We start from the raw sequence: 19,112 nt of genomic DNA, 5'->3' as shown, positions 1-19,112 counted from the left end.
ACTTCTTGAAACATCCAGGGGCAGTTTAATATTGGGTGGTGACTTCAACCTAGCGCTTGACCCAACTCTTGACTGCTCCACAGGCACGTCCTCGGTACCTAACAAAACCCTTAAACAAATTAAATCAATCCTCTCACAACTGGCCCTACATGACACGTGGCGATTACACCACCCTAGTGATAAAGATTATACGTTTTACTCAAACCCACATCACCTATATACCAGAATAGATTATTTTTTCACAGATGTTAATAGTCTTTCTTACGTCACCCATACTGACATCTACCCTATCACCTGGTCAGACCACTCCAAAATCAGTTGCCATCTTAAATGGCCTACCTCGTCACCCTCCAATTCTTGCTGGAGATTTGACGATTCTCTCCTTCGAGATCCCTTGATCTATATCCAGATTCAAAAATCGTTAATTGACTACTTTAAAAGAAATGACATCCCCGACACCGACATACATAACATCTGGAATGCTCACAAATGCGTGATTAGGGGTGAACTCATTGCAATAAAAGCCGCCAAGACTAAACAACAAAACTGCTATCTTCAGTCCCTATTAGAAGATATAGATAAACTGCAGATACTACACAAAACATACCCCAAGAATACCTCACTATTAGACAGCCTTAGCCATAAACAAGATCAACTACACATTTTTTTGGGAACTGAAGTGAAAAAAAAGGCTCTGTTTCTCAAAAAGATGTATTATGAAGGAGCCAACAAGCAGGGAAAACTACTGGCCAGACAATTAAAAAGACGAACACATAAACAATATATAATGAACGTACGCGGTCCCTCGGGTAACTTACATTCGACCACTGCTGACATCATGAAAGCATTCATGGACTACTACGACAACCTTTATAATATTAGACGGGATGCGAATGACCCCACCCCAACAGACATAGCAGACTATCTATCAAACTTAAATCTCCCAAAGCTAACTTCGGAACAAATAGATACACTAGATGCCCCACTTTCTGAAGAAGAACTTATTGAATAGCAACTCCTATTATATTCAATTTAAGGAAATACTGTCACCATACCTCTTAAAATACTATCAGAGCATAGACTCTGGCGGGGGGTTTCCCTCGTCCTCGCTGCGGGCGCACATATCACTAATACTTAAGCCAGGTAAATCACCAGAACAAATATCACACTATCGCCCGATTTCGCTCATTAATACCGACTTAAAGATTTTTGTGAAAATTCTAACAAACCGTATAAACCAGTTCCTCCCTTTTTTTGTAAATAAATTTATTTTCATACTTTATATTTTTCGATGTAATTTTTTTAAATACATATATTTTGAGACATATCTCTATCACAATAAGATAAGAAGAAATATATCCATCTAATATTCTGACATGTAAACAAAATATTAGTCCCATGATTTTAAAAGCACATGCCTGATATCAAATATACTAATTTTGTTTAATGTATTGAATGAAAAATATCAACACAGCTAAAGTCAAGTATCTTACAAAATTTAAGTTGGAGTTAAATACATCCATCTATGATTTTATTGTGTGATTTATAGATGTTAAAATCATAAAATGTTTATGACGAGGATATGTAGTATAAATTATACATAACAACTTTGTTAATTTCACTTTTCAGAAATGAAAGTGTTTAACTTGCATTAAAGTGACAGTGTAGTTTAATGTTAGATTTACATTCTAATCTCTATAATCTTTCTTAGGTATCCAAAAACATTCTTACACTAAATATAGGTTATTCAGCTTTAATTTTTTTTTTTTTTTTATTAGAACATTTTATTTTTTCATTAAAACATCCCTTTGATACAAAAAGCTAAGTACCAGACTAATAACTAAGCAATCAAATGTAAAATGACATGTGACAGCTTATTCATATTATACCAATTTTGTCTGAAAGTGAAACAGATTGGTAATAAGGAAGTTCTTAGTTCAAACACTGGTTACACAATTGTCAGGATTTGATTTAGTAAGGCATAACTGTAATCAAGCAGGAAATAGTAACATAAATATAAAAACACATGATAAACCACATCTGACAGCAGATAAAGACTAGCTAAACTTGTTAGTCCGTGTGTTTTCTCCTGCATCTTAAACAGTGCTATTTTTAATTAAATTATATTTATTAGAAAAGAGATCGTGAAGAGAATACATCGTTTACACATTGGCACAAAAAAAAAAAGAAGAAAAATATTTTTTTTAAAAAGCAAATAGAGATGGTATTGCATCTATGTATTCACGGTCTCTTAAAATTTTAAAGTAAAACAAAAATAACGAGGTATTATCAAACATAAAATAAGGAATTCACCACAGATGAAAATCTGAAAAAGATATAAAAATAGAAATAAAGAAATAAATATTAAAAACATTAGTCATTTAGGTTATTTAATGAACACATGTCTTAACATATTCATGAAATCTAATAATTGTTAAATAATCTTGTGTCTATGCTCTAACATGTATTTTTTGTCTTGATATTAAAAACAGGTTCAGACTTGAAATCTATATCTATACATATTTGGAAATTAATCCCATTATATTGTCTAATCAATAATTGAATTACACATTAACATTTAAAATTATCCAAAATAATGCATATCAATTTTTGTAATTTTTTTAAATTTGATTGTATGAAGAACATAATTGAATGTAATATTTCATGTCCCTTCAAATAATATACCTAAATATCAACTATTAAATATATCCCTTTGTCTGATTGTTCAGAATCTGAGTCCTCTCTAGCACAAAGTAGGGATAATGTATCTAAAATAAACATATTGTAATATAGGACATGTATATATTCCTAATTCTTTGAACATTCTTCCTCCTATGATTCTTAAATAGCATGCATTGTGCAAACTATCCTGGATGTATGGTCTTTGAAAGGCAATTATCTTCATAATATCAGTTTATCTTCATTAGGTGTCCTATTCATCATTTTCAAAATAGAGGATTGTGAAATACCATCTAAACAACAAATATTAAAATGAAATCTAAGTGTATCCAGTAGGATGTATCCACACTCTTGTTCCATAGAATTGTTGCCACTTACCATATAAACGTGTCTTTGTATGGTTTTCAAAGTCAGCACATTTTAAAGACAATGCCACAGACATGATCACATGTCAAATTTAGTTCTATTATCTCATTAGCTTTTATCTCTTGATATTCTTTCCTGAAAATCATATCTAGATAGGCTCTGTTGCTGCTGATTGGTGGTTGCACATAGATGCCTTGTGTCATTGTCTAACCCATGTGCATTGCTATTTCTTTAACAAAGGATATCTAAAAACTGAATCTAATTAGATAATAGAAGTAAATTTAAATGTTTTTTTAAAAGATTTGTATTATCTCTCTGAATAATTAAATTAAATGTTCGTTTCAATGTCCCTTTACGGACAAAACCATTAGGAATATGTGGAGTTAACATTGCAGAAATAAACTAAACTAAAGGGGAATGGAAATACCTATAGATATGCGATACCTATCCAACAGGTAAAGATATAATTGCTAGAAATTATCTTTTGATATATCTATAGTTAACTGACCCTTCAAATAACCCCACTAGAGCTAAAAAGTAATCAATATAGCATACAATAACTAGCTTGGTATAAATGTTAAATTAACTTACGTTTTATTTAAAGTTAATTTCTAACATATTACCTTAAAAATAATTAAAGCTGAATAACCTATATTTAGTGTAAGAATGTTTTTGGATACCTAAGAAAGATTATAGAGATTAGAATGTAAATCTAACATTAAACTACACTGTCACTTTAATGCAAGTTAAACACTTTCATTTCTTAAAAGTGAAATGAACAAAGTTGTTATGTATAATTTATACTACATATCCTCGTCATAAACATTTTATGATTTTAACATTTATAAATCACACAATAAAAGCATAGATGGATGTATTTAACTCCAACTTAAATTTTGTAAGATACTTGACTTTAACATTATCTGAATAAGCTGTGTTGATATTTTTCATTCAATACATTAAACAAAATTAGTATATTTGATATCAGGCATGTGCTTGTAAAATCATGGGACTAATATTTTGTTTATATGTCAGAATATTAGATGGATATATTTCTTCTTATCTTATTGTGATAGAGATATGTCTCAAAAAATATGTATTTAAAAAAATTACATAGAAAAATATAAAGTATGAAAATAAATTTATTTACAAAAAAATAAAAATAAAATAAGGAATTCATCACAGATGAAACTCTGAAAAAGAAAGAAAATAAATATTAAAAACATTAGTCATTTAGGTTATTTAATGAACACATGTCTTAACATATTCATGAAATCTAATAATTGTTAAATAATCTTGTGTCTATTTTCTAAAATGTATTTTTTGTCTTGATATTAAAAACAGGTTCAGACTTGAAATCTATATCTATACATAATTGGAAATTAATCCCATTATATTGTCTAATCAATAGTTGAATTACACATTAGCATTTAAAATCATCCAAAATAATGTATATCAATTTTTGTAAATTTTTAAAATTTGATTGTATGAAGAACATAATTGAATGTAATATTTCATGTCCCTTCAAATAATATACCTAAATATCAACTATTAAATATATCCCTTTGTCTGATTGTTCAGAATCTGAGTCCTCTCTAGCACAAAGTAGGGATAATGTATCTAAAATAAACATATTGTAATATAGGACATGTATATATTCCTAATTCTTTGTACATTCTTCCTCCTATGATTCTTAAATAGCATGCATTGTGCAAACTATCCTGGATGTATGGTCTTTGAAAGGCAATTATCTTCAAAATATCAGTTTATCTTCATTAGGTGTCCTATTCATCATTTTCAAAATAGAGGATTGGGAAATACCATCTAAACAACAAATATAAAATGAAATCTAAGTGTCTCCAATAGGATGTATCCACACTCTTGTTCCATAGAATTGTTGCCACTTACCATATAAACGTGTCTTTGTATGGTTTTCAAGGTCAGCACATTTTAAAGACAATGCCACAGACATGATCACATTGGGACTCTTCACTTTCAGTCTGGGAATCTTCACTTTCAGTCTGGGAGTCTTCAATTTCAGTCTGGGAGTCTTCACTTTCAGTCTTGAATTCTTCACTTTCAGTCTTGAATTCTTCACTTTCAGTCTTTAGACGAAGTCATCTCCCTAATGGGAGAAAAAGTGTAAATCAAATAATTATTAAAAGTGTGTGACTTAGTTCTGCACCCCCCCCCCACCATTTCTGAAACTATTTAGATCACTAGCTTACTAAGAGTGTGTAGAATCTTGTGTTATGTTCTATCAATCACACATTGTGCAGACCTAACCTCTGTTGTATGACTTTGAATATGACTTGGAAGCATATAGTATTGCTACAGGATCCCTTTCTGAGTATCCAAAAATCTAGTAATGTGTAAACTAAATACTACATTTTAAAATGTATGCCATATGATGGCTGATTGTGCAAAATTCCCTCCACCCACAGTCTATACTTTGTTTATACTTACCATCTGATGTTGTCTTTGAAAACCAGGTGGCGAAGTCATTACAGGACCCAATGCCAGAATCATCTGATGTATAAATTACCTATGATAATAATAATAATATTAAATTATATTTTGTTATAATCATTTGATGAACAATCCTAACATGTTTGCACAATTCTCTATTTCTCATTTCCCTAAAATTTACACATATTCGCAATGCTCCTATATAACTTCTAGTATTTAGCGTCTGAAGTGGTGGTTGATGATGTTTGCTCTGACATTGAGCCCCTCATCCCGGAATGGCCCCTCTAGAACAGGGTCATCCTCCTCATCTTGGAGAATGTCTCTGGGCACCTGGACGGCCTGCAGCATCCCAGCTCGCTGAGCAGTGTTATGCAGGACGCTACAGGCTATAACGATCTTCACCACCTTACTAGGGCTGTATTGGAGGGCTCCTCCAGACCTGTCTAGGCATCGTAACCGCATTTTGAGGAACCCAAACATCCTCTCCACTACAGCCCTAGTCCGCTTGTGCGCCCGATTGTAGCGCTCCTGGGCCTCGTCCGTGGGGTTAGGCAATGGCGTAATGAGCCAAAGCCAGCTCATGTAACCCAAATCACCTATAAATAATGAACATAACAAAATGACAAATATTAAAAATAATATTCAAATTATATTAAAAGACAATTAATTTGTGTACACTAAAATCCCCTAAAATAGACATTTGCTGAAAGACAATTAAATGGTTAAAGCGCATTCTAAACCTGCCCATTTAAGCTAAGACATGCTACATATGCGTATTTCGCATAAACAAAACATTTGCTAAAAGAGAAAGAAATGGTTAAATTGCATCCTAGAGCTGTCCATTTAAGCTAAGACATGCTACATATCTGTTTGGAGCTAAAACTAGACATTTGCGGAAAGAGACAATTAAATGGTTAAAGCGCATTCTAAATCTGCCCATTTAAGCTAAGACATGCTACATATGCGTATTTCGCATAAACCAGACATTTGTTAAAAGAGAAAGAAATGGTTAAATTGCATCCTAGAGCTGCCCATTTAAGTTTAGACATGCTACATATCTGTTTGGAGCTAAAACTAGACATTTGCAGAAAGAGACTATTAAATGGTTAAAGCGCATTCTAAATCTGCTCATTTAGACTAAGGCATGCTACATATGCGTATTTCGCATAAACCAGACATTTGCTAAAAGAGAAAGAAATGGTTAAAATTCATCCTAGAGCTGCCCATTTAAGCTAAGACATGCTAAATATCTGTTTGGAGCTAAAACTAAACATTTGCAGAAAGAGACAATTAAATGGTTAAAGCGCATTCTAAATCTGCCCATTTAAGCTAAGACATGCTACATATGCGTATTTCGCATAAACAAGACATTTGCTAAAAAAGAAAGAAATGGTTAAATTGCATCCTAGAGCTGCCCATTTAAGCTAAGACTTGCTACATATCTGTTTGGAGCTAAAACTAGACATTTGCGGAAAGAGACAATTAAATGGTTAAAGCTCATTCTAAATCTGCCCATTTAAGCTAAGACATGCTACATATGCGTATTTCGCATAAACCAGACATTTACTAAAAGAGAAAGAAATGGTTAAATTGCATCCTAGAGCTGCCCATTTAAGCTAAGACATGCTACATATCTGTTTGGAGCTAAAACTAGACATTTGCGGAAAGAGACAATTAAATGGTTAAAGCGCATTCTAAATCTGCCCATTTAAGCTTGGACATGCTACATATGCGTATTTCACATAAACCAGACATTTGCTAAGACAGAAATGGGTAAATTTCATCCTAAAGTTGCACATTACACAAACACAACAGTTTTTTAAGATTACAGTGGTAATTGTCTAACTAATTAACCATGTTGTGCACAAGTACTCACCAACTAGCCACCCAGGGGGAAACTGTCTGGCCTCTAACTGCCACCACAGGGACGACTGTCTGAGGATGCGGGCATCATGGCAAGCCCCGCCGAAATTCGCATACATGTGCATGATCCGCATCCGTGCATTGCAAACAAACTGCACGTTGAGACTATGGAAGTGTTTGCGATTTCGGAAGGGCAGGTCATCTTCTGGAGCACGCAGCGCAATGTGGGTGCAATCTATTGCTCTCAAGACATTGGGCATTTGAGCTATTGCAAAGAATTCCCTCTTCAGGCGCCTCCAATCACCATCATTTTGAGGGAATCCTATGTAACGCTTACTGACTCGTACCATGGCGTCCAGAAAGTTGTCAAAAACCACAGAGAAGGTACCCTGAGCCAGCCCATGCATGTACCCCTCTCCGGATTGAAAACTTCCGGAGGCCAGGACGTGTATGCAACTTAGCATCTTGGTCATGCCAGGGATTGCAGTTCGCATACGTCTACGTGGCTCCATATGAGGTTTAAGAACTTCGTAAAGGCTAATGAGCTGTTTGCGATTGAGCCTATACTTGTCATAAACCTCGAAGTTGCTCATGTTATCCAAGGTGGGCCTCACCCTGTGAACAGGAGGACCTCTAACCAGATGAGCCCTACGTCTCTCTTGGAGACACCGAGCCCGCCTGATTCTATTGAACACCACTCGTGCAACATCACCAGCAGCAACTAACTGCGGATCATCCATATTTGCCAAGCTAAGCAGCACAAAGCCAAACAGCAGAGCAAACACACAAGGAGTAACAAGGTATGCAAAAACACAAAAGCGATTTGATACAATGTCAATCACAAGGGACGCTTGTAAACTCGTAATACCAGCGGTAGGGAAAAAGCAGCGTTAGGAGACTTTTTCACGCATAACACACAACTCGTAATCTAGCCGAATGTGATCACAATCTCAAACACAGCCTACAAGGTTTAAATACACAATATTTTATCTCCATTTTCTCACACTGGTGCTCAGAAGTGACAATAATTAATGATAATAACTGAAATAACAAATGGGTTAAAGGGACAGGTTAAAGAGACAGTGTACACAAATTTTCACATAACTGCATGTAATAGACACTGCTATAAAGAAGAATATGAACTGATTTAAAAATCCAGTATAAAACCTTTATTAAACCTTACTTAGAAGCTCCCAGTTTAGCTCTGTTGATAAGGATAGGCTGGGGGCATACATTGAAAGGGGCTGGGAAAGCAGGAAGAGCAGACATTCCCCCTCTCCCTTCCCTGTATATGAAAAGGCAGATTATACAAACTGGAGCAATGAGGAATCTGAAGACTTGTGTCTTCATCTGATATTTTTGGGCTTGGTTAGGAGTCTGAAAATCAGCACAATGTTATTAAAAAACTAAGCAAAACTATGCATTGTTACAAAAACACTCCCAGATGGTCCCTTGTGGGGAATATTAATTAACAAACGGCTAGATTACGAGTTGTGCGTTAAGGTAAAAAAGCAGCGTTAACAGGTCCTAACGCTGCTTTTTTACGCCCGCTGGTATTACGAGTCTTGCAGGTATAGGTGTACCGCACACTTTTTTGGCCTTACCGCAAACCAACTTACGTAAATTTCGTAAAGCCTTTTTTTATGGGACTTCCATAGCGCTGGTATTACGAGTTTGTCCTGGGAGGCCAAAAAGTGAGTGGTACACCATCTACCAACAAGATTCCTAACGCATTTTAAAGTCAGTAGTTATGAGTTTTACACTACAAAGCTGTAGCATAAAACTCATAACTAAAGTGCTACAAAGTACACTAACACCCATAAACTACCTATTAACCCCTAAACCTAGGCCCTCCTGCATCCCAAATACTATAATAACATTTTTAACCCCTAATCTGCTGCTCCGGACATCGCCGCCACTATAATGAAACATATTAACCCCTAAACCGCCACACTCCCGCATTGCAAACACTAGTTAAATATTATTAACCCCTAATCTGCTGCCCCCAACATCGCCCGCCACCTACATTATACTTATTAACCCCTAATCTTCCGCTCCGGACATCGCGCGCAACCTACATTATATTAATTAACCCTTAATCTGCTGCCCCCAACATCGCCGCCACCTACCTACATTTATTAACCCCTAATCTGCCATCCCCAACGTCGCCGCCAATATTCTAAATGTATTAACCCTTTAAACCTAAGTCTAACCCTAACCCTAACACCCCCTAACTTAAATATAATTTAAATAAATCTAAATAAAATTAATATCATTAACTGAATTATTCCTATTTAAAACTAAATACTTACCTATAAAATAAACCCTAAGCTAGCTACAATATAACTAATAGTTACATTGTAGCTAGCTTAGGGTTTATTTTTATTTTACAGGCAAGTTTGTATTTATTTTAACTAGGTAGAATAGTTACTAAATAGTTATTAACTATTTAATAACTACCTAGCTAAAATAAATACAAATTTACCTGTAAAATTAAACCTAACCTAAGTTACACTAACACCTAACACTACACTACAATTAAATAACTTAAATAAATTAAATACAATTACATAAATTAAATACAATTAAATAAATTAAATACAATTAAATAAATTAAATACAATTAGATAAATTAGAAAAAAAACACTAAATTACAGAAAATTAAAAACAAATTACAAGATATTTAAACTAATTACACCTAATCAAAGAGACTTATAAAAATAAAAAAAGCGCCCCAAAATAAAAAAAAACCCTAGCCTAAACTAAACTATCAATAGACCTTAAAAGTGCCTTTTGCGGGGCATTGCCCCAAAGAAATCAGCTCTTTCACCTGTAAATAAAAAATACAAATACCCCCCAACAGTAAAACCCACCACCCACACAACCGACCCCCCAAATAAAACCCTAACTAAAAAAAACTGAGCTCCCCATTGCCCTGAAAAGGGCATTTGGATGGGCATTGCCTTTAAAAGGGCATTTAGTTCTATTGCTGCCCAAAGCCCTAACCTAAAAATAAAACCCACCCAATACACCCTTAAAAAAATCCTAACACTAACCCCCAAAGATTCACTTACCGGGAGAAGTCTTCATCCAAGCGGCAAGATGTCCTCAACAAAGCCGGCAGAAGTGGTCCTCCAGATGGGCAGAAGTGGTCCTCTAAATGGGCAGAAGTGGTCCTCCAGATGGGCAGAAGTCTTCATCCAGACGGTATCTTCTATCTTCATCCTTCCGACGCGGAGCGGCTTCATCTTCAAGACATCCGGCGCGGAGCATGTTTCTTTAAGTGACGTCATCCAAGATAGCGTCCCTTAGATTCCGATTGGCTGATAGAATTCTATCAGCCAATCGGAATTAAGGTAGAAAAAATCCTATTGGCTGATGCAATCAGCCAATAGGATTGAGCTGGCATTCTATTGGCTATTCCAATCAACCAATAGAATGCAAGCTCAATCCTATTGGCTGATTGGATCAGCCAATAGGATTGAAGTTCAATCCCATTGGCTGATTGCATCAGCCAATAGGATTTTTTCTACCTTAATTCCGATTGGCTGATAGAATTCTATCAGCCAATCAGAATCTAAGGGCTGCCATCTTGGATGACGTCACTTAAAGGTACATTCATTCCGAAGAAGCCGCTGATGTCCCAGATGTCTTGAAGATGGAGCCACTCTACGTCGGAAGGATTAAGATAGAAGATGCCATCTGGATGAAGACTTCTGCCCGTCTGGAGGACAACTTCTGCCCGTCTGGAGGACCACTTCTGCCGGCTTTGTTGAGGATATCTTGCCGCTTGGATGAAGACTTCTCTTGGTAAGTGAATCTTCGGGGGTTAGTGTTAGTATTTTTTTAAGGGTGTATTGGGTGGGTTTTATTTTTAGGTTAGGGCTTTGGGCGGCAATAGAGCTAAATGCACTTTTAAGGGCAATGGCCATCCAAATGCCCTTTTCAGGGCAATGGGGAGCTTATTTTTTTTTTAGTTAGGATGTTATTTGGGGGGTTGGTTGTGTGGGTGGTAGGTTTTACTGTTGGGGGGGTATTTGTATTTTATTTTTACAGGTAAAAGAGCTGATTTCTTTTGGGCAATGCCCCGCAAATTGTTTTTAATTTATGTAAGTTATTTAATTGTAGAGTAGTGTTAGGTGTTAGTGTAACTTAGGTTAGGTTTTATTTTACAGGTAAATTTGTATTTATTTTAGCTAGGTAGTTATTAAATAGTTAATAATTATTTAGAAACTATTCTACCTAGTTAAAATAAATACAAACTTGCCTGTAAAATAAAATTAAACCCGAAGCTAACTATAATATAACTATTAGTTATATTGTAGCTAGCTTAGGGTTTATTTTACAGGTAAGTATTTAATTTGAAATAATAATAGTTTAGTTAATGATAGTAATTTTATTTAGATTTATTTAAATTATATTTAAGTTAGGGGGTGTTAGGGTTATACTTAGGTTTAGGGGTTAATACATTTAGAATAGTGGCGTAAATGTTGGGGGCGGCAGATTAGGGGTTAATAAATGTAGGTAGGTTGCGGCGATGTTGGGGCAGCAGATTAGGGGTTAATAAATATAATGTAGGTGTCGGCGATATTGGGGGCAGCAGATTAGGGGTTAATAAATATAATGTAGGTGGGGGCGATGTTCGGAGCGGCAGATTAGGGGTTAATAAGTATAAATCAGATGTCGGCGATGTCGGGGGCAGCAGATTAGGGGTTAATAAGTGTAAGGTTAGGGGTGTTTAGACTCGGGGTTCATGTTAGGGTGTTAGGTGTAAACATAACTTTAGTTTCCCCATAGGAATCAATGGGGCTGCGTTACTGAGTTTTACGCTGCTTTTTTGCAGGTGTTAGACTTTTTCTCAGCCGGCTCTCCCCATTGATGTCTATGGGGAAATCGTGCATGAGCACGTACAACAAGCTCACCGCTGACTTAAGCAGCACTGGTATTGGACTGCGGTATGGAGCTCAATTTTGCTCTACGCTCACTTCTTGCCTTTTAATGCCGGTTTGCAAAAACCTGTAATACCAGCGCTGTAGGAAAGTGAGCGGTGACAATAACGTGCAAGTTAGTACCGCACCCCTCATAACGCAAAACTCGTAATCTAGCCGAAAGTATTTAGCTTTAAATATACTCTAATCAATATATATCTATTTGTTACACAGTTATGTGATACTGCATGTGTAACAATACACACGTCCATTTAGATTACTTAAAGGGACATGAAACCCAAATGTTTTCTTTCAGGATTCAGATAGAAAAAAAAATATTTTAAACAACTTTCCAATTTACTTCTATGATCAAATTTGCTTCATTCCCTTGATATCCTTTGCTCAAGGAGCAACAATGAACTACTGGTCGCTAGACGATCACAGCCAGCCAGCCAGCCAGCCAGTCACAAACACCAGCTAGCTCCCTCTAGTGTAGAATATGTACATAGTACATATTATTTTTAAGTAACGGATACCAAGAAAACAAAGTACATTTGAAAATAGGAGTGAATTAAAAAGTGTCTTAAATTTACAAGCTCTATCTGAATCCCTTTAAGTGGTTACATTTAAGGAGCAACATTATCTCCATGAATACTAAATAAATAAATACAGGAGACAATTTTATTTTTATTTTACTCATCTTTATTATCAGACACAGATATGAACTTACATATCGGTCATAATGTTTTTAAACATCACCAATTTTTTTTATTCACACTCTGTGCTAAATACATTTTGACAAACTAGTAGCAAGGTTTTGTGCGTGCTTTAATATGTATCCTATAATCCGTTATTTTCTTAAACAAATAATGGGTTAATGGAATTAATAGAATCCATGTCTGCCATTTGTATATGGGCATGATGGGTATACTAGCTGTGCTTCATCAATTATGCTTTTTAAACTTTCGTTAAAATATTTTTCTACATTTGTTTTAAACTTTTTAAATTCATTAAGAAAACCTTTTTGGTGGGATATTCATTTAAAATCAAGAAGAACAGTGCGGGATATTAATTTTCATAAGAATAAAGTAGCCGTCCGCAACTTATATTATATAATGGGATTTTAACAGTTCTCCCACCGTAAATCGTGAAACCGCTAAGTGTGAAATTTTTAAAGCTGCACAAATCACAATTTTTTAATCCTGACACTTATACAGACCATGATTTCCAAACCTCACTCTCACCGCACAGAACAGTGTTTCTCTTTGACACATTTATATAACTGTAAGAAGATTGCACTTTTAAACAAACAAGACTGAATGTCAAATACTTCATTCCCGATTACAATGATGCTATTCCCAAGACAAAAAATAACATTTATAAAGATGAGAATACTGTACTTTACATTTCCAAAAATGTGAGTATGAAATAAAAACAAAGATATTATGGGGCTGATGTATCCAACAGTCAATCGGCTGAAAAACATTTGTTTCTGTGCGAGCCTTCATGCTCACTGGACCGCTGGTCATTAACTTGTATGCCTCCTCTGAGGCTGCGGACATCAATCCGCACGATTGTGTACGATCAGGTTGGTTGACACCCCTTGCTAGTGACCAATTGGCCGCAAATCTGCAAGAGGCGGCATTACACAAGCAGTTCACCAGAACTGCTTGTGCAATGTTAAATGCCAACAGTGTATGCTGTCGGCATTCAGTGATGTCTGGCGGACATGATCCACTACAGTGGATCATGTCCACCAGACATTGATAAATCGGCCCCTAAGAGCTTAGTTGCTAAATGCCCTTTCTTGATGTTGCAGTCATGAGATCCATTTTCTCTTGTTTCCTGTGGATGTCGTAATTGAATATGTCTATAAATACATATGTCAATGTGCAACTACTATGGCACTATAGAAAAGAGATGAATATTAGTATACTGTATCAGAATGTATTGCTCATGTGTAAGATAATAGAATTATTCAAAATCCTCTTGGAATATTGTCAAACATGTTTTGCACACCCTATTTTGTTGGTTAAATGAAGTGCAATTGATGTTCATGCATTGTATGAATGATTTTCCAGCTATCTGGTTGGATCCAATCTAAACTGGCTGTTATCATTTGGATTGTGATCACTCAGAATTTAAAAAATACAGATTGGGAGCTGATAAACAGGATAGGGCAGATTGCACTGTTTTGCTGTTAATCTCCTACATGCCCACTTTAGATTTCATTTCCTGGTTTAATTTAAATGTCAAAACCCACTTTTAAACTAACATTCTCACATTATTCCCACATGCAATTTAGGGCCAGATTACAAGTGGAGCGCTAAATATCGCTTTTGCAAAATCAATATTAGTGCTCCACTGAGTAATACCAGCGCACGCATTGATGGGAAGCATTGCACTCCCAAGAGCGTGCCTCCATAGGCTTTTATGGGAGCCTCATTTTCATGCCGTGAAACATGGCATGAGAATCTCAAGCCACTTGATCAAGTTTTTTGCATCCCAATACTGGCAGAAAATACGATATTCAAGGATATAATATATGTAATACAGAGTATATGGTCTATCTTATTAAATGTGGCCTTGTCTTTGTTGGCGAGTCTACTAGGAGGGTTTGTGAGCCTATGAATGAGCATAAGTCGAACATAAGGAGGAAAAATGTGAATTCTCCAGTGTCTAATAACTTTTTCCAGGCAGGTGACTATATATCCTAATTGAGTTTTCGGGTTATTGAACAGGTTAGATGGCTTAGCAGGGGACAGAGAATCTCTTTTGAAGAGGCGTGAAGCTTTTTGGATCTTTACAATAGAGACCCTCAATAGGGATTTGGAATGTTCAATATTTTCTTAATATTCATGGCTCTATGTAAAGCTTACTTCTAGCACAATTAACGCTTGAGCGGGAGTGTTAATAAGCGCTCAACTTGATCAAGTTTTTGCATCCCGATACTGGCAGAAAATACGATATTCAAGGATATTATACATGTAATACAGAGTATATGATCTATCTTATTAAATGTCCTTGTGACCTTGTCTTTGTTGGCAAGTCTACTAGGAGGGCTTGTGAGTCTATGAACGAGCATAAGTCGAACATAAGGAGGAAAAATGTGGATGCTCCGGTATCTAATCACTTTTTCCAGGCAGCTCACCATATATCCCAATTGAGTTTTTGGGGTATTGAACAGGTTAGATGGCTTAGGAGGGGAGGGGACAGATAATCTTTGTTGAAGAGGTGTGAAGCTTTTTGGATCTTTACATTAGAGACCCTCAATAGGGCTTTGGAATGTTCAATATTTTCTTAATATTTGTGGCTCTATGTAATAATATATGAATTGATTAGAAAATCAGGTGTATATTAAATGATGTATAGATGATTGTAGTTGTATTTGTTACCGGTAAAGGGTGCTAGAGTAGTATAGGTGAGGTGGATGTATACACCTGCAGAGTATAAAAAGTGGTACAGGTGTGATGATTTTGTATTCACATGACTAAGGGGTGACTTCCAAAATGTTCTGGTATGTGTCTTTTGATAATAAACTGAAGAAATTTTCTACATGTGCTACTGTTTCATTGCTACCCTCAATATTAATACACTGCTCTGTGGGCAAGATTACAAGTAGCGCGTTATGAGTTTTCCGCTCGCGATGTGGCATTTTCGCAATCAATTTCCATTGCGCAGGTATTACAAGTCTTGAAAAATCATGATTGCATGCGCATTCGCCTATTTTATGCAACAATCCTTTCCACGCTCGAAGACCTGTAGATAACAGCTTTGCGCAACAAAAAAGATTAATAAAACACTTAAAAATTATATTACAAAGTACAGTTACACTAATATTAACACTTTATAATAAAAATTATTTAAAAAAAATATTGCACAAAAAAGTTATAAGCACTTGAGATACTAAATCTCGGGTGTTAGGAATAAAAAGCAGACGCAGGGATTTTACATTGATATACATACACATAGAGAAACATGGATTTATATGTATAGAGATATGTTTAACTATGGAGATAATGAAAATATTTTACATTACAATCTTATGCACATTAAACAATATCTCAGATGTATTTTTAAAGAGATTTTCGCATATAGATCTCAAGATATCTAGACATATATATTCATATATATATATCTCACAATAAATAGATATATCAGTCCAAAAATCATCAAATATATTGAGAAATATTTATTTAGAATTAAAAAGAACATATTCAGTTGTGAAAACATTTTAGAAATATGAAATATTCGCATTTTCATGTACACTTTTCGAGGAGAATATGTCATGGGCTTTGTGCAACAAATTTGTGTTCTTTTTTCTATTTGTCTTCTCCACTGACTTCTATGGGGAATACGTGAACGCGCACGCGATTTCACAGTTTGCATTACGCGGCTTAATGCGCATGCAAAATAAGTTATTTCTCAACTTGTAATAGCTGTGCAACCCTAAATGCGAAAAAGCCATAACGCGCGCTGAGTTTTCACAAATAATTTGCAGCACGACTTTTAATCTTACCCCGTGTGTGCTACAGGCAGTCAAGGTCACATGACTGCAGCTTGTTTTTTTACTGATAGGTTGCCCAATCACAGGTCTGCAGGTTGTCCAGTATTTTTGTGGAGGGCAACTGGCAACCCTAAATGACATTGTTAGTACAGCATTACTGGCTCATTTCACTTGTGCTATTGCCCTACAAACACAAAAAATTTATGTTTTTGTTGTCTAAGCATGATGGAGCCAATCTTGGTGGAGCAGTGGGGAGTCAGGAATATTTAAAAAATAAATTAAAAAAAATCAGTGATAAAAAATGCACATTTATTTCTAGGCCTTACTTTTCGTTACAAGAACCACAAATATAGAGATCATGATAAACAGGATGAAAACATTTGAATTAACAATGCAATTTCTGGATACTTCCAAGTATATGAAATAGCATTATTAATACAAAGTAAATAGAAATTAAAGTAATTTGTTTACCCACCAAATATAAAAAAATATGTTGTGTTTTTTAAAAACTGTACTGTATGCAAATTTAAAGTACCCTCATTTTGATGCAAGAGAAATATTATTTTAATAAAACAAAAGATGTAATTTATGTAGTTTAAGTTTCAGAATACCTATTAAAGGGACACTAAACCCAATTTTTTTTTTCTTTCATGATTCAGAAAGAGCATGCAATTTTATGCAACTTTCTAATTTACTCCTATTATCAATATTTCTTCATTCTCTTGCTATCTTTATTTGAAAAAGAAGACATCTAAGCTAAGGTGCCAGCCAATTTTTGGTTCAGACCCTGAACAGCACTTGTTTATTGGTGCTATCCAATCAGCAAGGACAACCCAGGTTGTGAACCAAAAATGGGCCGGCTTCTAAACTTACTTTCTTGCTTTTCAAATAAAGATAGCAAGAGAATGAAGAAAATTTGATAAAAGGCGTAAATTAGAAAGTTGAAAATTCTCCATCTTGCATTAAGTGAGCTGGAAAGTCAGCTTAACATTTGAATCTCTTTTATATTGTAATGTTCCTTGAACTGATAACGTTTGTGATAGCGATGATTGTGAATATAAGAATAAGAATATACAGTATAAAGCCAGATCATGTGCGCGTTCATGTATTCCCCATGGAAGTCAATGGAGGAGACAAATGGAAAAAAACAAAACAAAATCCTAATATGTTACACAAAGCCCATGACATATTTTCCACAAAAAGTGTACATGAAAATGTGATTATTTCATATTGCAAGAAGGATTTGTTAACTAAATATGTTCTATTTATTTCTAAATAAATATTTCTCAATATATGTGATGATTTTTAGACAGATATATCTATTTATAGTGAGATATGTATATGAATATATATATATATATATATATATATATATATATATGTCTAGATATATCGAGATTTATATGCAAATATTTATTTGAAAATCCATCTGAGTTATTGTTTAATGTGCATAGATTGTAATGTGAAATGTTTTCCTTATCTAGTTAAACTTATATTTATACATATAAATCCATGTTTCTCTATGTAGAGAATCGCCTATCTTTTAGCCCTTATAGCTTTTGTGTGCAATATATTGTTAAAATAATTTTTATTAGCCAATGTTAATATGAGTATAAATTGATTGTGAAAAAAACATATTGTGCGTGGAAAACTCATTCTGTGCGACTTGTAGTCTTGCCCTAAGTACTATGCTAAATAAAATGCAAGTATATTTTGATGGTTGGGTAGCCTGGGCGGTGGAGACAGGACAAGTGTGTGCGTCATGTCTGAAGATTGGAGGAGGCTGGAAAGGTGGCCTACCTGGTAGCATGTACAGGCTATGATCTACCATTAATGTTGCCTAGGTAGTATTGGTAGCTCCTGAAAGATCCAGTGCAAGGATTGGATGAGCTGCACCGAGTCACTGATAGTGCAAGGAATGGATGAGCTGCACCAAGTCAAGCCATCATATTGTTACCCAGTTTTAGATATTAGGAGATTTATATCTGCACCTTTCCCTTCTGTTGTTTCCGGGTACTGTAATGTAGCCAGAAAACTCTGTAGCTTATGTGTATAGAGTGGGATCACAACTGCAGAATGCTCACCTAGTTTCAGAAGTGTGAGGAAACAACTACAGGAAATAGTTCCTTTATTAGGTTTCTTTTAGGTCGGTTACAGGAGAGGGTTCAGATCTCCTGTACAAGCTGGGAAGTGAAGGAAGGTTGGCCTGATTAAACTGGTGTCCGCTTTCGTGTAGCGGTTAAAGGGATACTGAACCCAAATTTTTTCTTTCATGATTTGGATAGAGCATGCAATTTTAA

The sequence above is a fragment of the Bombina bombina genome, chromosome 1 (genome assembly GCF_027579735.1).
Source record: "Bombina bombina isolate aBomBom1 chromosome 1, aBomBom1.pri, whole genome shotgun sequence".
Taxonomy (NCBI): domain Eukaryota; kingdom Metazoa; phylum Chordata; class Amphibia; order Anura; family Bombinatoridae; genus Bombina; species Bombina bombina.
This window is presented reverse-complemented; position numbering follows the sequence as displayed.